The sequence below is a fragment of the Bos mutus genome, chromosome 6 (assembly GCF_027580195.1).
Source record: "Bos mutus isolate GX-2022 chromosome 6, NWIPB_WYAK_1.1, whole genome shotgun sequence".
NCBI classification, from domain to species: Eukaryota; Metazoa; Chordata; class Mammalia; order Artiodactyla; family Bovidae; genus Bos; species Bos mutus.
In genome coordinates, this window is record NC_091622.1 from 16249547 (window position 1) to 16272853 (window position 23307).

A 23307-nucleotide genomic window follows, 5' to 3' on the forward strand; every position below is an offset into this window, starting at 1 on the left:
CGTCTCTGTGGCTTGTTAACAAAATCCAACCTAGTACATTTCAAAGAGCTTTACTGGCTTTATTCAACAATTTGTAAATTGGGGAACATCTCATCTAGTAGACAGAAAGGGGCTTGAGGAACTGCACAAAATGGAAACTTTTATAGGCAGAAGGGAGAAGGAACAAGTGAGTTCTACTAGCCAAAAGGTGGTTTGGTTTTGCAGGCTTACTTTCCTTTAGGAAATGACAAGGGTGTATCAGGCAGATTACCTAACTGGTGCTAATCAAGCTATTCCTGACTGACTGGTTAAAGAATCCATTTCTGGGAGAGACCAAAACTGTAATCAAGTCTTGATTCAGTGATGTAGGTCTAGCATAAGTAACTCCACTTTGGGCCTGTTGTTTTATATAACAGGCTTATTTTTTTTTAATTGTATTGTGCTGTTTTTAACCAGAAGAAATGTTACAAAAATGCTATTGTTATTTCATCTTTTAAAAAACATAGTCATCCATTTAACTAACATGTCCAGGTTCTGAGAACAAAATAGTGAACAAGACAGACACTATCCCTTATTTTTAAAAGATCAATATTTTTCTTATTTATCTCATTCTAAATACTTACATGTAAAAGATTTGGTAAAACTGGTGTGCATGCTATAGTTAACAACACTGTATGATACATTTAAAATTTTGTTTAAAAGATGGGTTTCATGCTAAGTGTTCTTACCATCAATAAAAATTTTTAAAAATTGCATGCATTGTGTAAGGGTATATTAACTGAGCATATACATAAATATGTACTATCACACCCCAATAGGTTAACTATAAATGTTTTCAGTGTCTGGAGAGAGAACAGTTTCTTTCTAGTTTTATAAAATAAAGTTTATCAGTTTTTGTCCAGTGATTTCTCATGATTATTTTACATTTAAAATAAGAAGCCAAAAAATAAGCCTATAAACTGAAATTGTAAACACAGACTTGCAGAAATACTCTTGAACCTGTTCTTTCTGAGTTTATTTAAAGCTCCTATTTTCCTTAATGGCAGGTCTCTGTGTTTGTATCAGAAAATAGTGATCCATATTGTGCTTGGTAAACGAGTCCATCTTTTAGTTTTAGAATTCACAATTTGGGCATCAGACTCTCTGGGTATAAATTCCTAACCCACCACTTATTAGATATGTGATGTTGAGCAGGTCACTTAGTCTCTCTGTATCCTCACTTTGCAAACTTGCATTGTGATCATACAATTAGTATAAATAAATGGAACAATGCTTGGTCAGTCAGTGCCAGATGGGTGATGAACACTCATAAATATTAACCACCATCATTCCCCTTTGTATCATGTTCAGGTATTTTGTGGATTTCTTTTCCTATGGCACCATGTGGTCATCATGTTCGCTGGCTTCCAGGGCCAGCCTCCTATTCTGTCTTTCCTGTTCTCATTGCTTTACTGCACTGGGGCTTGATGCTTGTTTCATCAGGTCCAGACCTCCACGTTGCCCTTTTCCTCTGGTGTGCTCCTATTCCTGCCTTGGTGGCTTCATCTTGACTTTTGTTTACTCATTCTCTATCACTAATTATCAGAGTTAAGCCAGGGCTGTTATGATTACTTTTCCTATTATGACTAATTTTGGCAAAGGCATGAATAATTAATTTAGCATCAGCTTAAAGGCTTGTGGGCCATTTACATGTGTATATTGGTGTATGTGCTGCTACTATATTCATCATCCATCGCTATTTGGCGAAAGCTTATGACATTGCAAAGTCATCAGTGAAAACAAGTCCCGGTTTCCATTAGCCCACTTTCTTTTTTCCATTTCCCATAAGGAAGATTGTTTCAATCTTCGATAAGTTAAGAATTAGTATTATTTAATTCATTGAGAGTATGACAAACTACATTCAACCCTTGGTCTCTTAATCTTTAAAAGATCTGTTTACCACCCCACATTCCATCAAAACATGGAATCTAGAGACCTTATTTAAATTTTTTTGCAAGCTTGGGAACTGAACTTTTTTTCGTGTTAATATGTGACATTGTATAGGTAACAATCATTCATTGTGTAGCATATAATCTCACAAAGAAACACATCTTTCCCATTTCCCAATCCCTATTCTCTGACATCTTGCAGCCCCTCTCCCCTGCAAGTAGAGATTTTTTAAAAAGCTGTCATGACAAATCCCCTGTAGGATCACGGGGTAAAACATTCTAGTACCATAATAATGAAACACTTTATGTGTGGGAGAATGATAGAAATAACAACTGTGCCACATCAGGCCTCATTAAAGTCAATGAACTGCAACACCGGTTATTTGTAGTCTTGAACAGTTTCTATTCAATATTCTACTATATTTATTATTTAAATATTGAAAACAGCAATAGGGATAGCTCCTCATTTGCGAGAATTCCGCTTCTGGAAGCAAAGCATCTGCACAAAGCTCAGAAAACATTTCATTGTGCTAGATTTAGAAATCCCTTTATGTGCAGTACTTTTCTAGTATGTTCTTGTGAGAGTTTCCATTTATCTCATAAATATGCTCATTTCTCCTTATAAAATGTATAAATATCCGTTAATTCTTGGGTAAACATGAAATGCTTCATTTAAGCCTAGTCTAAGCAAGAACTGAACTTACAGTGAGATAACTGGGAACAAGAAGTTTCAGAAGGCCATTGGCCTATCTCCACAAGGAGTAGCAACTCAGCCACTTTAAAAACAATCCTAATAATCAAGTAATGTCAAGAATTAGATTCACCACAATTCTGATGTATGTTGTATTGATTTGTTTAAAGTAAATAATTAAGTTAATTTAAGTTTATTTTATTTGTAATTAAATTTATTTAATTACAATTGTTAAAATTTTCCTTTATTTAAAATTGGAAAAATATAGAACTAGATAAGACAAAAGTCCTGCTCTCAGTGTATTTCATGAGAAAGTAAAAACATACTCTGCCAGAAAGGTATAGCTTACTGCTTAAGGGCTCCTCTAGTGAGCAGTATATTCTGTAATAACTAGCCCATTTTCTTCTACTGCTACTGCTGCTAAGTCACTTCAGTCGTGTCTGACTCTGTGCGACCCCATAGACGGCAGCCCACCAGGCTCCCCTGTCCCTGGGATTCTCCAGGCAAGAACACTGGAGTGGGTTCCCATTTCCTTCTCCAATGCATGAAAGTGAAAAGTGAAAGTGACATTGCTCAGTCGTGTCCGACTCTTCGCAACCCCATGGACTGCAGCCTACCAGGCTCCTCCGTCCATGGGATTTTCCAGGCAAGAGTACTGGAGTGGGGTGCCATTGCCTTCTCCGATTTTCTTCTAAACTAGTGGCTATTCACAATTTTGGCTACTACCCCAAAGAAGTACAGGCGTATCACAGAGATATTATAGCTTCAGTTCCAGACCACCAGAATAAAGCGAATATCGCACAAAGCCAGTCACATAAATTTGTTGGCTTCCCAGTGCATATAAGAGTAGTGTTTATACCATACTGTAGTCTATTAAGTGTGCAATAGCATTATGCTTTAAAAAAGTATATATTTTAATTTTAAAATATTTTATTGCTAAAAACTGATAACTATTATCTGAGCCTTCAAAAAATGAGTCACAGTAGTAACATCAAAAATCACTGACCACAGAGCACCATAGCAAACATAATAATGATGATGAAAAAGTATGACTGTTACAAGAATTGCCAAAATGTGACCCAGAGACAGGAAGTGAGCAAATGTTTTTGAAAAGAAATAACACTGATAGACTTCCTGGACACAGGGTTGCCAAAAACCTTTAATCTGTAAAAACAAAACAAAAAACATAGTATTTGTGAAGAACAAAACGAAGCACAATAAAACAAGGTATGCACCTGCTGCATTTTACATTTAAACCGGGGCGCACATACGTATTCACCCAGTTGTCTTTGGGTGGCCTAATGTGTACACTATTAATGTACTCACACTTACTGGCCATTTTCCTCTTGTTGTACCTTCCATGTGTCCTACACTTTTATCCTCATTAATTGGAGACATTTTTGGCATATATTTTCTGTTTCATAAGTTTTACTTGGAATTGTCAAAAAGTTCTTGGTATGAAAGCTTTATAATAAGCATGTTTATGAAAGGAATATTCACAAAATTAAAGATTTGGTGTTTTTATTTGATTTGTTTAAATCCCCTATAGATTTTGGCAAAACGACCTTAATTATTAATCTTAGAGTGCTAGTACATTTTAGATATTCATAGTCCATTAAAGGGCTTCCCAGGTGGCTCAGTGATAAAAAAAAGTCTGCCTGCCAAGTAGGAGACTCCAGTTCTATCCCTGAGTCAGGAAGATATCCTGGAGAAGGAAATGGCAACCCACTCCAGTATTCTCGCCTGGGAAATCCCATGGACAGAGGAGTCTGGTGGGCTACAGTCCATGGGGATCTCAAAGAGTTGGCTATGACTTAGTGACTAAACCACCACCACAGTCTATTAAGATTGTGATTTGGCCTGGTAAGGGTATGAAATTAAAATTTTGCAACTTCTTGCTTACTGTTTATAACTAAAATATTAATGAACTATTTTTGCTAAGAAACTATTCATTTTTTTATTACTCTGATAACTTGTAAGAATAGAATCCCTGAAACATTTGATAGTATGTCTCTTAAAAACAGAGGAAATACTTTTACAACTTTTCAGTTAAATTCATTGCTTTTAAAATAAATACTGTATATCTGGAAAATTCTCTGTAGTGAGAGTTATGGAGCTTGGTTATTGTAAACTTAAATTATTACTTATTTATTATGATTAACTTTCTTTTATAAGCCGACATTCCACAGAGATAAGAAACTTGAGGAAATTTGTAATAAAAACACACATAAAATATGTTTAAAATGAACAAGCCTGTGTTATGTACAGTGAAGTACAGGCTGATTTAAAATACTTTGGGAAGTAAACCTGTGGCCGATTCATTTTGATATTTGGCAAAACTAATACAATTTTGTAAAGTTTAAAAATAAAATAAAATTGTAGTTGGAAAAAAAAAATACTTTGGGAAGTAAATCTCCTGAATAAGAAAAATTATTTCTTTGAAAAATTAACGTGGTGTGAAATAGCATTGGCATGCATCAAGTAGCCCTTGGGCTGAATTTCTGTAAAGGTTTGTCAAGGAATAAGTGTTGTGCCAGTTGCTGTAGATGTAAGGATGTAAGGGAATCCCAACCCTCAAGAGCTCATAGTCTCGTGAGGCAGTAACAAGTAAGAACACATCTGCCTAAGTAGCCCTGTTATAAGAATATGAAGTAGGCTCTTGATCAAATGGGTGTCTTCCCTGGTAGCTCAAATGGTTAAGAATCAGCCTGCAATACAGAAGAACTAGGTTTGATCTGGGTCAGACATATCCTCTGGAGAAGGGCATGGTGATCCACTCTGGTATTGTTGCCTAGAGAATTCCATGGACAGAGGAGCCTGGTGGGCTACAGTCCATGGGGTCGCAAAGAGTCCGACAAGACTAAGCGACTAACACTTTCATTGGTCAAATGAAGCAGTTTGGAACATTTGCCCTGGCTGTGTCCAGTCTCTCTGGAACTCAAATGCAGTGCGAGTTCAAAATGGAGAGACAACGAGGTGAGTCAAAGAGTGCTAAGTCTGCCATTAGGGAGCTGTGAGGGACCTTCTGCAGCTTGTTTTCACCCACCGCTCCTGGCCTTCATTTTTGTTTGCAGGATTCTGATTTATAAACCCATTTAGCCAACAAACTTTGCAAATGGTTGCAGTTCAGTATGCAAATTGGAGCTACTCTGGTAGTCAGTACGAAGCACAGGGTGAAAACTTTTAGGCTGAATCACCTCCTGGGGTTGTTTTAGGACAGACATTCTACGAGTATGGAGAAAACACATTTTAGCTAATATTCGACTTCTACTAGGCATTTGCTGTTTAAGCCTTTACTTCTAATTGTGGAATGCAGAGCTTTGGTCTATGTTGAAAGAATCTCAGGCATTAGACAAGTGAGCAGGTGAGAGGACTTTGGGGAAGTCCTGAAATTCAACTGTGCCTCCTTGTGAGGCTAATCCGGAAGATCTGAAGGTAAACCTGGTTTAGACTTCTGAAAGTAGCTGGATGATGGGGGAGGATGGGCCGTCCAGAAAGGATGATCCGCCGTCTCTTCTGTGTCTGGACAGGGTCCTCCCTCCCTGGGGGCATTTGCAGCTGTTGGAGGCCAGCTCCTGGGACTGATTGAGACGGAGGGGCATCCTAGCTTTGCACTCATTTCTTCTCTAGGCCTCCTTACCCCAGCGTCTATCTGCCCCTAGGGCTTTGGAGAAGGCAATGGCACCCCACTCCAGTACTCTTGCCTGGAAAATCCCATGGATAGAGGAGCCTGGTAGGCTGCAGTCCATGGGGTCGCTAGGAGCCGGACACGACTGAGTGACGTCACTTTCACTTTTCATTTTCATGCATTGGAGAAGGAAATGGTAACCCACTCCAGTGTCTTGCCTGGAGAATCCCAGAGATGGGGAAGCCTGGTGGGCTGCTGTCTGTGTGGTCGCACAGAGTCGGACACGACTGAAGCGACTTAGCAGCAGCAGCAGCAGGGCTTATCCATCTGCTAATTACTTCTTACTCAATCGTTCCCTGCTTACCCACAAGCCCTGGTGCTTGCTGTTTCCTTTGCCTTACATTTCTATTTTTCTGTCTTCAGAAATAGGATAAGGGTACAGTTGGCCTTTGTATCTGTGGGTTCTGTGGATTCAACCAACTGTGGATGGAAAAAATGAGAAAAAAATTTTCTAGAAAGTTCCCCAAAGCAGAACTTGAAGTTATTGCACACCAGTGACTATTTACATAGCATTTAACTGTATTTATTATGTACTGAAAGTGATCTAGAGATGATTTACATTATGCAGGAGAATATGCATGGGTTAGATGCAAATGCTACACTGTTTCATATAGGAAATTGAGCATTGGAAGATTTTAGTATCTGAAGGGGGTCCTGGAACTGATTCCCCTGTGGATATCAAGGAACAGCCATGAAGTACTTTATGGTACTTTCTTTGATGTCCTTAAAGAGTCTCCATGTTTCTGGAGATGAAATTCTTCTAAGAAGTTTTATCTTTTTATTACATAGGTAGAATTGTTTAGAAGTCTCGCTATTTTTATAGACAGTGTGACAGTAATATTAGCATAGAAATAGCTTATAAGTTTTACTACAATAATGAAAAATAAAGGAGACAGTTAACATAATATAGAAAGCCGTTTAGTTTTCACCCTCAAGATAATCATATAAATGTAGTGAAGTTAAGGCCATTTACCAGATTTTTTTGGCACACCAAAATCAAAGAGGTTAATTGGAAGTTAGCTCAATTTACACGTTACTGAAAACCTTTGTCTTTTAACTCTCTGTGTCATATTCTTTTTATTATACTAAATTGCCACTTTGACAATATACCTACCATATGTGGAAGGTAATGTTAACCTGTCACAGTTTCATTCACACATATAATCGGTGTTTTTTATCAAATACTCAAATATATTATGATCGCTTTATGACTAAATATACAAAGAGAATATAAATAAAGCAAAAGAGGGAGCTAGTATTTATTGAGCCATTATTTTGTGCATGTATTACCCACCTTCATGGAAATTCAGTCAAGAATTAATTCCCTGATGACTCGGGCAATGACTCGGGCCATTAGTGACCATTAGGTCATTTTTATAACGAGATGACTGCTATTCTCCCCATCTTCAGGTTTTGATGACAACAGACCTAAGCACAGTCACTAAAAGCATGAGCCTTTGCCTCGTTTCTTTTTTTAAAGAGAGAACTTTTGTTGAAGTCAATGAGTGACACGTAAAAAGCTGTACATATAATGTGAAGAAGCTGATGAGCTTGGAATAAGTATACATCTGTGAAACCATGACCATCATAAAGGCAGAGACAATCCATCATCTCCCCTTCACCGTTCTTATTATTGTTCTGTGGTAAGAACGTAACATGAGCTGTACCCTCTTAGCAAATTTTAGCAATGAATTATTAGCTATAGGCACTATGTTGTATGGTAGATCTCCAGAATTTATTTATCTGGCATAATTAAAACTGTGTACTCCTTAACCATAATCTCTCCTTTTCTCTATCCCCTGGCAACAACCACTACTCTCTGCTTCTGTGAATTTGACTGTTTTTGATTCTACACATAAATGAGATTGTACAGTGTTTGTTTTTCTGTTTCTGGCTTATTTCATTTAGCATAGTATACTTCTGATCTATCCATGTTGCTGCAAATGCCAAAATTTCCTTCTTTAATTTTCCATTGCATATATGTACATATGTATATATGATATATACCACGCATTTTCTTTATCCATCATTCATCTGTCAATAGACATTTGTTTCCATATCTCAGCTGTTGTGGAAAATGTTGCAATGGGTGTGGGAGTACAGGTATCTCTTTGAGATTCTGATTTCAATTTCTTTGGATAAATACCCACAAATGGGACTTCTGGATCACATGGTAGTTCTAGTTTTAATTTTTTGAGAAATCTCCATGCTGTTTTCTGTAGCGGCTGCATCACTTTACATCCCCACCAGTAGTGTAACAGGGTTCTCTTCTCTATACTCTCTCCAACACTTTTTTTTCCCCTTGACTAATAGCCATCTTAACAGGTGTGAGCTAATATTTCCTTGTGGTTTCACTTTGCATTTATCTGATAATTAGTGATGTTGAGCATCCTTTCAAATCTGTGTTGGCCATTTGTATGTCTTCTTTGCAAAAATGTCTATTCAGGTCCTTTGCCCATTTTTTTAAATTGGATACTTTGGCTTTTTGCTATTGACTTGTAGGAGTTCATTACATATTTTGGATATTAACCCCTTATCATATCCATGACTTGAGAATATTTTCTTCCATTCTGTAGTTGAGATTTTTTAGTTTGGTAATCCTGGTTTTATTTGTTTTTGTTTTTTGCTTTTGTTGCTGGTACTTTTGGTGTCATATCCAAAAAATCAGTGCAAGGCCAATGTCAAGAAACTTTTCCACTGTGTTTTCTACTAGGAGTTTTACAGTTTCAGCTTTTATGTTTAAGTCTTTAATCCATTTTAGTCGATTTCTTCCCTTTGTTTCTACCCACCTTTTCTTCTCCCTGAAAAGCACACACAGCAGAAATGTGTGTTGAAATAGAAAGCCACAGGTTAAGACAAAATACCCAGCCATTTATGAATCCTGAAACTTTTCTTGAATGCTTCCTGTGTATTTAATTGCAAATGTTTATTAGCAGTAAAAATATTTTTTAATACAAAGAGAATTCCAGTTAAAAAAAATCTCTCCTCAAAGTACCTGTCTGTTTCAGTTCAGCTACTAGGAGTGCAAGGAGATCCAACCAGTCCATTCTAAATGAGATCAGTCCTGGGTGTTCTTTGGAAGGACTGATGCTAGAGCTGAAACTCCAATACTTTGGCCACCTCATGCGAAGAGTTGACTCATTGGAAAAGACTCTGATGCTGGGAGGTTTTGGGGGCAGGAGGAGAAGGGGACGACAGAGGATGAGATGGCTGGATGGCATCACCGACTCAATGGACGTGAGTCTGAGTGAACTCTGGGAGTTGGTGATGGACAGGGAGGCCTGGCGTGCTGCGATTCATGGGGTCGCAAAGAGTCGGACACGACTGAGCAACTGAACTGAACTAGAAGTGGAGAAGAGAAAACAACGCAAGTCATAAGAGAATTGACAGGATTTGTTAATTTATCTGATAAACCAGAAAAGGGTATTCTAGACACCTGTAATAACTACCCACCCTCAAGACCATTGGAAGACCCATATACAGGCATATGTTTATTTCTAGATACATCTCTAACCTTAGAGAATAGCCTAATCACAGGTAGATACATCATTACTAAGGAGTAGGGGGCTCCAACAATATTAGTTGTGAGCCAAAAGAACTGGGTTGGCTTAAGACACCTTGCTGTGATGTGATTTGATGACCTTGATCTGTCTGCAGTTGAAGTTGTCAACACTGGTCTGTACAACATTGCCGTTATGGCTCATTTTTACTAATTTCTGTCTCAGAATGACAGCCTTTGTACCATCTTTCAAGCAAAAACTCTTTCTGAAGCGTGAACAGTATCAGTTGCCATGAATTTTCTTATTATGAAGAGCAGTCTGGTTTTATCACCTCCCTCTGTTTTCTGTAATTTATTCTTTATTTCATGAATTGTCTGTAGGTTTTTACTTCCTCTGTTGCTGATAGCTTCTGCTTTTCCTCTTCTCATTCATGTTCTTGAACCAGTTTCTTTTGTAGAGTCATGTTTTTCTGCTGAGAAAATTCACTCAGAATTTGTGCTGCAAGGATCTGGCCAAATTCAGTGAATAAGAATCAGGTTCCAGCTTCTATATTTGTTCTCACGGCTCATGCCTGGCTGACGCTTCATCACTCAGTTTGGAATAGGAATGGTCATTATCTTTTTCAACTACTGTTAACTATTGTTAGCATCGGTCTGGTCTGGTAAGCATCTCTCATTTGTCTTTTCTAATGTTTTCATTCTGGTGATCTGCCGGCTGTCCATTGTCAAGTTCATTCCATGCATATCATTTTAAATTAATTTTGCCTTAAATTCAAAAGTAATGTCAAATGATCTGCACGGTAGACTTCTTAAAAGCTTCTGTTTATTTTCTTTGTATGCAAGATCTTTATGTGTCACGTGTGTTTTGTATAATTTATTAGTTCACAAGATCAGTCTAGTGCTCATTCCAGTCTTCTGTTTCTTACAGCGATTATAACATGCTCTTCTCAAATCTAGTATTTTCTTTGTAAATCCAACAGGGCTTAGATTCTCATTTCCCATAACTTAGTTTAGCTTCATTTTTTCTCTCAAATATTATGAAACTCTTTGGAAAACCTTGTCATAGTCAATAGGTATCTGTCTTACCAAATATCTCCTCAGTTTCCTTAGACTTTATTTTTTTCTCAACTCTCAAAATACTAAGCAACTTTCCCACAATATTTGGTACATTTCTGTAAGTCTTCAAATTAAGTATTTAAGGCAAACATGTTCTTTTTTTTCCTGACATGGATTGTGGTATCTTAGTTCTCCAACCAGGATAGAACCCAGGCCCACAACTATGGAAACACTGAGTCCTAACGACTGGACTGCCAAGGAGTCCCCTTAACTTTGTTGCTTGATTTCTTCAAATATATTGCTTCTTTGATAATTCTTTTATAATCTGATATTTTAAAAATATTTTTTAAAGTTCGTTTCAAATTATTACTAGACATTTATATAATTATTGTTTTTACTTGATAAATTCTATTAATATTTAAAAGAAATATTTAAGAAGAAAGTGATAAAGTAATTCCAATAAACAGATATAATTATAGGCTCCAAAAACTTTTCATAAAAATCAGGTCTGGACCCTTCTGGCACCTTTGTTATGGATAAGACAGTATCAATTTAAGTGTCTCCCATGGTAATCTTCTCTCTGGTAGTTCTTAACATTTTTTTCTTTATCCTAGAATATTTCTGAGTTTCTCCTTCTTTGTGTTTGTGTGATTTCTTTTTACTTGCCACTTGAGTATAAGTTCTATCTTAGATCTCTCGTTTTCAATTCTGGCATAGTCTCAAATATTATCTCTTAAACAAAGGCTTCCCTATCACTTCTTTTGAGTTCTCTTATAAGTAAAATTTTTCCTCTTAGCATGGATAAATGAGACTTCCCTGGTGACTAAATGGTAAAGGACCTGCCTGCCAATGTAGGAGACACAGGTTTGATCCCTGGATCAGGAAGATTCCCCTGGAGAAGGAAATGGCAACCCACTCCAGTATTCTTGCCTGGGAAATCCCATGGACAGAGGAGCCTGGCAGGCTACAGTCCATGGGGTCATGAAAGAGTCAGACAAGACTTAGTGACTAAACAACAGCAACAACAATAGATGGATGGATGAATGGATGGATAGATAGGTAAGTAGATAGCTTGATAGCTAGATAGATGACAGAGTCTTATTCTGTTTGGGCTACTATAATAAAATACCACAGATGGGTAGCTTATAAACAACAGAAATTTATTTCTCATGTTTTGGAGGCTGGGATGTCTAAGATCAAGGTGCCAGCACGGTCACCTTCAGATGAGGGCCCTTTTCCTGATTCATAGCCGGCGACTTTTCACTGTGTCCTCACATAATGGAAGGGACTAGGGATCTCTATGGGGTCTTTTTATAAGTTCCATTCATGAGGGCTCCAGCTTCATGATTTAAACACCTCCAAAAGACCTCACTCCTAATATCACCATCTTCGGGGGTTAGAATCTCAACCTGTGAATTTGCACGATACATTTACATTCAGACCACAGTGGATAATTAGATACATCGATAGATACTGGATCTGTCTCTCTGAGCTGCATTCTACATCTTCCAAATCTATTCCTTTTTCAACCATATCCAGGTTAGCATTTATAGATTTATCTTTTTTATTTAGATTTCAGTGACCATTTTCAAGGTTTCTAAAGGATTTTCTTTCAAATCCACTTGTTCCTTTTTTCCTTGTTTATATTTAAAATCCCTTGGTCTTGAATGGATGTTATTTAATTTATCTCTTAAAGCACAATTAACATACTAATCTTTGATGCTTTCTTAAAATTAATTACTTTTACATGAAACAAATCTGTGATCTGATTATTGAGTGCTACCTTTCTTAGCATTAGATTTCTTCATGTGTTTTGGAACTTTGATTTCTAACTCTTTGTAAGTTGGAGGTTTTGAGTGTATCTGTGGGTGTACAGTGTTCTCTGGATGTGTGTCTGCCTTTCTTTTCTCTGTATTCACCCCTTCTTACCTAGTCATTTTGTGCTTGTCTTTACCTGACCTCCCAGCTTTCTAGAGCAGATTTGTTTTAAAATGGCATTTCAGGACTCCTGTCCCAGATTTATGTTGGAAATATCACAGAATTAGGTATCAAACCAACAGAGGCTTACTTCATTTTCCAGTTGAGAGATTATATTCCAGAGATCTAGGTTTTTTTCATCTTCTCTTCAGCATTTATAAGCCCCCAGCTTCAAAAAGTGAGTCTGGCTCTGATGAGAGAAGTTTTGAGCATTTATTCTTCAGGGATAGAACCCATGGGCACCATTTCTACCCCCAGAACTAGGGCCAGGCAGGTTCGTGCTTTATCTCTGCTCTCCACTTTGCATTTCTCGTCTATTTCTGGCCTGCAGACATGCCCGTCTTTTTCAAATACAAATACTTCTAAATGTTTTTTGCTTTTTATAATTGACTATGTTTAGAGTAGAAGGAACAAATCAGAGCATAAACTCATGTGCCATCTTTACAACATACTACTAATGGATTTTTCATGCATGTTATTTTAATCTTTTCAACTTCTTTGCTTCTTCAGAGCAGATATACATCTAATACATGAGGACCTATAGTCCTAACTATGCAGATCACAGACAACATAAGTACCTAGTAGTTGCTAAACACTTCTTGTTTTATTTTGTAATATACAAAATTCCTTTGGATTCCTAATCCAAAGGACATTGTATATTATATATCAGAATTTGTCAATATATATATGAATATGTATGTTTTTGAATGTGTATATAAATGCATATTTTTCATACCTATTAGAATTCCCTGGGTTTATTTACCTATTTTTATGTTTCTCCTTATGCTCCCCATCTGGCCAAAGATACCTTGAGTCTGATGAAAATCTGCCTTTATTCCAGAATATAGAAAGAAGTCTGAAATTTCAAATGCCAGTTCAAATTTGAACTCTGCCTCAAAACTGCTTCTCCTAATGTTTTCATTTGATCTTATTGTTTGATTGGTTTTTAAACCTCTTAGAAAACACAGATGGCCAGACTTACTCTGTCTCAGGGCTTGCTGGGAAGCTGATCTGGCCACTGCTGTCTTAATTTCCTGTGATGGCGTCTCCATGTGGAAGTCAGTGGCTCAAGATTACAGTTAAGAGCCACGTGGGTGCAAGGCCTGTGCTTCTGTGCCTTGAACTTAGAGTTCAGAAGTCATCCATCTGCCTTTGCAACCTGTTCTTCAAAACCAGGCAGTTCTGTATTTTCCTTGGCTTCTTTCTCTCAGCAAATATAATAAGATCTCAATTCTCATTGTGAGCTGATTATTCTCTTCTATCTGCCGGGATCATAATTCAGTGAGAGCTGTTCCTAACCAAGGAAATGAGGGCAGAAATTATATAATTGAGAGTAATGGCTTGAAATCCATGAATATCTAGAAACATGTACAAGTCTGACACATACTAGCTTGGTGGTCTTCATAGGCAACTCACTGAAGAAAAAGAGTTTTTTTCTCCACTTTAAAAATGAGATCGTCATAAAGACTAAACACTTATTGAATGACAATAATGAGCTAGCCCTTTAGAAAAATGAGACCAATAGTTACTCCCTAAATGGTTTCCAATTAAAAGCGTTCTGATTTTAAGTCAGTGTGTTATTAGAGAAATTCCAATATATAAAAATTCACATTTAATAATAAATAAAATAATAATGTTTAATAAAATAGAAATATTCGTAAAATTATTTACATTACTAGTATATACATTTAACTAACTGCCAACTAAATATTTTCAAAAGAAGTTTGATGAATGTGACTGAAGAGAAGCTGTAATCATTTTTACTTAGTGCTTTCAATTATTAATATACTGAAATCTTCAGAAAAGAAATTTTCCTAAGAGACATGAAATCTCAACACCAATTTTCTTATAAACCCTTTCTTACTGATGATATCTAGGCAAGATGAACAAAAATTCTGAATCTTTAGTGTTTCTAGTAACACATCATTGGTTAGAGATCTAGGACAGCTTTTATAATTAAATGCAGCTAAATAGTTACGCTGGGATACCAGAGACAAAGTTAGCCTTTACAAATCGCTGGTCCTTTTCATGTTAGTCAAAACAGTGCTAAAATATATAGAAATCATTTACTAGCCATTTTGGAATAAAAAAATTCCAAAAATTGTTCTTTGTCTTTCAGGTCCTCCAGGGAAACGAGGTAAGAGGGGCCGAAGAGGAGAATCTGGTAAGTCTCTCTTTCAGCTGTCCTGTGTCATTCATATCCTGGTTAGGGTCCCACATCTGTTCCTCCTAATTAGTGATTGCATTGCTTTGTTGGGTATTGTGTCTATGCATGTGTGTGTGTGTGTGTGTGATGTTTAAATCTTCTCTGCTACATCTAGAATTTTTTTATCTTATTTCCATCAAGCTGTAGGAAGGAGAAGTTTGCAAAATGTTATTAATTACAGTTTAATAACCCCTGGCACCCCATTTTGGCTTGTTTAGGTTAAATCTGCCCTTTCAGTGTACAGTGGAGAATTTCTTAGCCACACACAGTGTGACAGCATCACCTGCTTTCCATCTACATGTAGGTGGTCAGTCAGGGCAGGTTCTCTGCACAAACATCCGCCTTGGGACACCAGGACGTATGTCTTGGAAAGATTATTATTATTTTATCCCCTGGTAAAATTTTGCCATGCTTCTATTCTCATTCTTTTCAAAACTTGAGAATTTTTATTCTTCTTGTATAGCCATAGCATTTTAGTGATGACAGGAGCCTTAGTAATCAGTCCAGAGTTTTCATTTTCTAGTTGAGGAAATGGTGGCCCAGAGTGATCAGGTGGTTAGCAAAGCTCGTGCAGTTGTTTTTATGAGCAGAACTTGAAGCACAACCAATTGTCCTGATACCCATTTCAGTGTTTTTCTTTTTTTTTTTTGTTTCAGGCCAAATCCCTATATGCAAAGTCAAATAAAGACTATTTTTTGAAACCAAGATATTCAAATGAGTGTGTTCAGTCGCAGTATTACTAATACTTTGATAAAGTCTAAGACTCCAAAAATGTAAATGTAAATGTGAAGTCTTAACAGGGTATCAGTTCTTTCTTGAAAGTTAAGAGGAAGGTAATTAAAGGTCTGATTTTAGTAAGAAATATTATTTTTCAATATTTTCTACCTACAAGTATTTATTAGCATTAAAAACAATCTACTAAGGGTTAAAACAGTGGAAATACTAACACAACAAGAAAGATAAGACAGCAGATTGGGTTTTTGTCTCATCCTCTCCCTCTTGGAAAAATTATGTCAAAGTAAAACGGTTTTATGAAAAAGTATCTGCTTAATTCCTTTAAAGAAATTCTCAAAAGTTATCTTTAAACCTCATTCACTTTAAATAATTGGAAAGTTATATAGATATCCCCTTCATGAATTGTGAAGGTTTATAATAGAGGATGCTTTATAAATTTGTTTTCAAGGAAAAAAATGATAAAACATTGGTGGACCCAAATAATCACTGAATTGATCTTTGTGTCAAAAGAAAGAAAGATGATTAAGGGGAAAAAAGTGAAAAGTTATACTTAGGCAATTTTACAGAAAATATAAAAATCAGTTCCCAACTTTCTGACTACTGAGAACTGGTGCTTTAAATGAGCATATGGTGTGTGAAATATTGAAATTTTCTTAGACTTTGCCTGTATTTTGATGAGAATACACAGTTTTAAAGAAACATATAAACATCAGGACTTAGTCTTTTACAGATTGAAAATACTACTGAATGGTAAAGATTCTTAAAAAAAATAATGGTAACCTTTCTGATTTAGCCATTTTACCAAACTCAAGAAAATTGTCCATCAATTGTTTACAATCATGAAGGCTAAAGACCCTCCTGATTCATATTATCTAAATTTTGGATATATAAATTAGACAGTCTTTGCTTAAAATACGTGAACCTCTCAGTAATTCATAAACAGGCCTCAGGGAATCTGAATATTCCTTGAAATTTTACATAAAATTCCGTGTGCATATAGAAGTAAATGTATTTTTCTGATGTGGTCTTATAGGTCCACGATCAAAAAATGACTGAGAATCACTGAATTCTTAAGTGGCTTCTGTGTCTCTTGGATTATGTTGATGATTATGATGATGCTCTCATGTTTTATTTCATCTTACTATTTGGCATATTCACTAATTTACTTCTCCTCTTTTTCTTATTCTCTCCACTCTCCTCCGATCATAGGTCCTCCTGTAAGTATATTTGCTGACTTTTGGCTCTTCTGCGTTAATCAGGACCACGTATGTTAAAACTTTGTTAAAATATCAAAGTCTAGTCTGCATTTCAATTAGAAAAATGTTGCTGACCTTTAGTACTTAACTTTGGGAAATTATTTTTTTAAGTACACTATTGTGTGATCATATGATGTGTTAGAGTGCAGTATGTGTCAATTAAAAAAACTTTATTTTTAATATAATCACAAACCAATTATTCTCTTGGTAATTTTGGAATAACTTATGAATTATTAATAACTCCTGATATTAAATGTTTTTCCTGGAATCCTGAGGTTTCTTTGCGAGCAAACCCCCAAGCTCTTTCACACGTCTTTCATTCGTTTAAGCCTGTATCTGAAATATTTACATTTGCCAGTACACGAAATGTAGATAGCAACATGATCACGGAAGTGATACCCCCAGAGGGCTTGGTTCAAGCTCACTCCATAGGCAACACTCCCTTTGAAGTCCCCTGGAGTTTTGCCTGCATAAAGAGCTTGAGCTGGGGCCCTGGGAGAGTTGCACTTTCTTTTTTCTTTCCTTGAGTAGGGTCATAGCTGCAGCATTCCAGTCTGCTTTGCACTCACAGGAACAGATTATCTTGTCAGCTTTGAGCTAGATGTGTTTTTGAGTAATATCCTGGATATCTGTCGTCTGACCCCAGTGCCGTACTATGAGCTGTACGTTTACAGTAGCAGTGATCACTGGCCTTGTTTTCTCATCCCAAGTAGCCAGTGTGCTCCAGGGTTCACAGACTCTGCGTTGGCAACTTCCCTAACAGGCCAGCTTGGTCCAGGGAGAGGGGCTTAGAGTATACTCGTTTACTTGATTCAGAGGAAGCATTGGCTTCTAAATATCTTTTGCAGTCTTCCTGCCATGTTCAAGGATGGAACATAAATCATCTTAGAAATGACTTTTTTTTCTGTAACTGACTTTCAGCTCTTGCTTAATGCTAGGCAGATGGCATGCCCCAGGTCTTTGGCTTCATATGTAAACCTCTGTCTTTTGAACTAGAAACAAACTGCTACCACTCAAAGGAAACCTTGGCGATTACATCCAGAATAGAGTGTTCAAGGCTTCTTTTTGTGGATGTACATATTAGGTAGGCCAGAGGTAGTTCTATTTCATCTCTGCCTTATGATGACGTTCAGGATGCTAGAATTTCCTCTTTGATCCTTCACAAATTTAGGCAGCCATGTGGCTCCTGCTTTTTGGGGGGCTTTCTATTAGTGCAGGCTCTCTACTCTAAAAGATTTCAATTGATTTAACTTTTTAAAATTGTACAGGCAATATTCTAGGCACTTCACATAACGTTTATTTCGTCTCTGATGTTACCATTCCCATTATCATTAATATCCCTAAACATTACCATTTTTCAACAAGGAAACTGAGGCTCATGGAGGTTAATTATCAGTTGGGCCTCCCAGGGGGTGCTGGTGGTAAGGAACCTGCCTGCCAACACACAGGCCATAAGAGATGTGGGTTGGATCCCTGGGTGGGGAAGGTACCCTGGAGGAGGGCATAGCAATCCACTCCAGTATTCTTGCCTGGAGAATCCCATGTACAGAGGAGCCTGGTGGGCTACAGTCCATGGGGTCGCAAAGAGCAGGACACGACTGAAGCGACTTAGCAGGCATGCATGTACAGCTAAAGAGGATTTGCAAAGTTTGAATTCAGTTAGATATGTCCGATTCTAAATACTTTCTGCTTACCACATTATCTTTCTTCCTCAAAATCATGAATATATTATAACATGGGTCGTTGCTACACGGCTTTGGCAGGCTATGGGCCAAATTGTAATTCTTTTTTTATTGAAATATAGTTAATTTACAATATTATTAGTTTCAGGGATACAACATAATGATTCAATACCAAGTCATATTTCTTGATATAAATAATTACATGTAATAAAAGCATGATAAAATTGTAAAATGGCTAGTTAACATAACATGCATTAATACTATGGCTTCTCAGCTGCATTTTAAAGAAGTTATAATGTCTATAATGTGTTTAGCAAATTGCATCAAATCAAAGAAATAAGGTATAATTGTGAGTTCTTATGTTGACTAAAAACTAGCTCAAGATTAAAAAAAACCATTGCTCATGAAAAAAAGAAAAACATGTTTATTCATTATGCTACCTTTCCTAATAGGATGGAGTCTTATTATAGAAGCAAGTACAGTCTTGTAGTAAGTACTTGGGACCCCATACTCCTGGAGCCCTTATGGGTGAAATCCTCAAGTCTCCAAAGCCCCATATATGATTTTTAAGAAGTATTTGCTTTTCATCAAATTTTGCTTTAGGTGGCTTTGTAAAATATTTCTGTTCTATTTCTTGCATCTGAATAAAAATGGATGAACAGTGACATTATTATGATTAAACAGAATGATCAATTTTATATTTTTTTAGATGCAGTATCCAATTATTGACAATTGGAACTTGCAGTGACCATACTCCTCCTATTTTCAGCGTTTTAATTTTATGTATATTTTTCCTTCCATTTCTTTTTGATAAAGTGAAATTTTAAAGTTTCTGTAATTTTATTTTTAGAAATGTTATTTCCCTAATTCTGTTTAACACAAAATATTTATCTCAACAAATGCAAAATGGATAAAATATCAAGGTTTTTGCAGCGATTTTAATGATAATTGCCATGCCTCCATTCTGTAAACTAAATGTAACACACAAAGGTAGTCTGAAAAATAAATAACCTTGTTTCTGATGAACAATGCGTGGCATAGAATCTGTATCAAGTATCCAATAAATCCTTCCAACTTCCATCTAACTGTGAACTTCTGTGGTCCTGTAATTTCACATGTACAGAAAGACTGAAGTGTAACTTTGTGTCCTGATGTATATTTTCTTGTCGTTCACTTTGTTATATGTGATCACTGGTGCAAAAGACAGCATTGGGACCCTCATCAAAACAAACAAATAAATGGAAGATTGGTTTTCCCCAAGGGACAATAGCAGATAGATCTCTTTTGTCACTGAGAGTCACCTTTTTTTTATCACCCTCCTGCAGTAATACTCTCAAGTAAGACTGAGGAGGGAAAAACACTTAATAATAGAATTTAATTTAGAAACTTTAACATATTTATTTGATATATTTGGAAAACTTGGCAATATCACAGTAGAATTATTTGTGGCTGGAGTGTTAACTTCTGTCAGTTTCTATATCTTGCATAATAAGATCATTTATAATTTAAAACTTAAAACTTGAAATAGATCCCACATATCGATATACTCTTTAGGAAGTTGTTCAGCTTTTTACTCAGCCTTATCCATTTTGACAAAAAGATATTGCTACCACAGGAATCTTTGCTATAAACAGCTGCAGTGGAACAATTTTATGATAATGTATGTAATTTATTTTATGTGACTATCAGGTGCTTTTTTCTATATTCTTTCTTATAAAAGTAATATGTGTTAAAACACTCCTCTAAAGAAATCCATGCAAGTGCTTGGAGTACCTAGCTTGGATTTTACAAATGTATTTGGTAGAATGATTTGTCTGACCGCTGTGTTATCTGATTCCAGATGGCATGAAATTATACCTTCTATTTTGGATATCTCAAAAACACATTTATGTTTCAATAAGAAGCAAAGAGTATGATCAAAAAGTACAAAATAACTTCAGCATTTTTAAGTGTGGCAAATTGTGCACTGGTTTTGACTTTTTAGAGTCAGTGGGAGATGCCTTCTCTCTGTCCTTTTGTCCCCAAAGGAGATGCCATTCTGCTTCACATGCAACAGAATCAAACAAGTCCTAGAACGGTGGCCAGAACAGAGTCAGGAGATCTGTTTTAACTGGCTTTTTCATTTGTATCAGTCTATCGAGTGCTATAGTTGTGCCTGACTGACAAAGATATGATGTTATTGTTAGTAGAGTAGAACCCTCCGAGGTGTGAAATACAACACCTGTTCTGTTCTGTCCACCTTCAACAATTGTCAACAATTGATTTGAAGTCCGGAATCTTGTTGACAGATGAATGAAGCAAACTTTAGCCAAGTTAAGCTTACAGTGCTATTTCTGCCAATGTGGTAGATGAATTAGGAAAAGAAATCTCTGTAGAACTTTTAGATGAGAAACTCTGATATCTTTACTTCATATTGGAAAAAAACCAATATGACTTTTAGGTCAACAGTAAATCTTTTCCAGATACATCCATAACTGCAGTTTATAATAACTACCTAATATGTGTCACTTTACATACTAATTCCCATACCAGCCCAGTAAACTAGAGATATATTATACCCACCCATTTTCCAGAGGAGGAAACAGAGGGTGAGGCATGTCAAGTAAATCTAGCCCAAGGACTCACATCTAGTAGGAAGCAGAATCAGAATTTGAACCCAGGTTTATTTCTCTTCAAAGCCCACATCCCCTCACCCCCATATTTCTACAGGTTGTTTTTTAGGCAAGTAAACTTTAAGTGTTTCTACCTTCTTTGCAAGTATCTTCTTTATCTTATCCTGTCTTCTATTATCTAAGGTTTATTTTAAATTTTTCTTAGCTACCTGTAGATCATACATCTCGTATGTGATCTTTCATACTGTTCTTGATTCAAAACACACTTAGAAATCATCTAATTCTCATCTAACAGAAGTAAATTGGTGAAGACATGAGCTTTGGATCTTGAGTTGAGAAAACTTCATAAAAATTGTAATGGAGTTTTTCAGCAAACATTCCTTTAATTGCTTTTTGCTATATTCTTGATTAATTATCAAAATATTTTTATTTCTATTTGGGCTCAGATAGTGTGCTTTTGACTGTGTGGTTGCTATTACTTTTTCTATAATAATAAGATGCCACTGTTGTTGGAGGGAAGCAAAGCACGTATTTTGTAGGAAACAATATCCCTGCAAAATACTGGGATGGCTTGATAAATTCAGATGTAGTCACCGTAACAAACCAGATAAGCAATCAAAGCAAACCTGGAGAATTAATTTGTTTTTAATGGCTGTTTGAAAACAGAGTTATAATAGAATGACCATAGGCTGTCACAGGTGGGTAGTTCATCTTCAGACCTTATCTCCTGGAACAAAAGGTAGAAAAAGAGACACAACTGTAATCCTTACATAGAATAGAATTCCCCAGTGTTTTTCATGTCTTCTGTTTTGAGTGGTTCAAGCTGCCATGTTTGAAGAGGGAATGTGAGTGCAGTGGCAATTTGTTTCACTGCTTCCTCTGATATTGTTTACATAGACTTAGTGCCAGATTAAGCAGAACTTTGAAATTCTGGAAGTAGCAGAGATAATAGATAAAGAAATCCCCAAACTGAAATAAATAAAGGCGTTAAAGTGAAGAAAGAAAGAGGAGGAGGAGAAGGTGGAGGAAAAGACATTCAAAAATATTGACAATATATTTTTGCAAGATTATTCTTTCTTTTGGTCCATTTCTGGATACCATCTGTTTTAGAATAACTTTAGCTGTTTTAACAGACAAACTCGGAGATGTTAGTGGCTTACCACGATAGACATTGATTTCTTACACATGATAAAGAGCACGCCTTCTTGCAGGAATCCAGACTCACAAAGACTCTACCATCTTTCACATCTGTGTTCTGATGTTACCCTGCACATAGGCATGAAGCCATTGGATAAGAGAAATAAAGAAAGAGATTGGACGGTCAGGTGGGAGGAATTTTTTGGCCAGCACTGGAAGTACAACATTTTATGGTTTATATCATTTCTGACCACATTTCTTTGGCAAGTGTCAAGTCACATTTTCACACCTAACTGCAAGGGAGAGAGAGAAATATAGCTGTGGGCTCAGACGAAAAGCTAAACGAAGTTGGTGAATAGCCAATCTCTGCTGCCTTGTCTGGAAATAATTCCTGGAGAAATTGAAAGAACCAGAAATGTCCAGAAAGATGTATATAGGTATATCACTTGGGGAATAATGTCATCTCTGTCTTTGTAAAATTTTAGAAAGAAACATTTTATCAAAACTATTATCACTAGAAACTTTGAACAGAAACAGGAAGAGAAAATATTTTTTTGAAAAAAAGAGCAAAATAGCAGTTTATGGTGTGGTTTGTAAAAACAGGGTATGAACACCAAATTAGTATCCCCAGCTTCCCCAAGTTACTTTGTACGTTCATTGATAATGAAGACTTATTATCTCCAAGCACTTACAAAATCTTCAAGCACCAACTGACACTGTTATGGTTTTCTCTTTCTTCTCCCTGTTGCTATTTAATTACTAAGTCCTGGCTCACTCTTTGCAGCACGCCAGACTCCTCTGTCCTCCACTATCTCCCAAAGTTTGCTCAAATTCATGTCCCTTGAGTCAATGATGCTATCC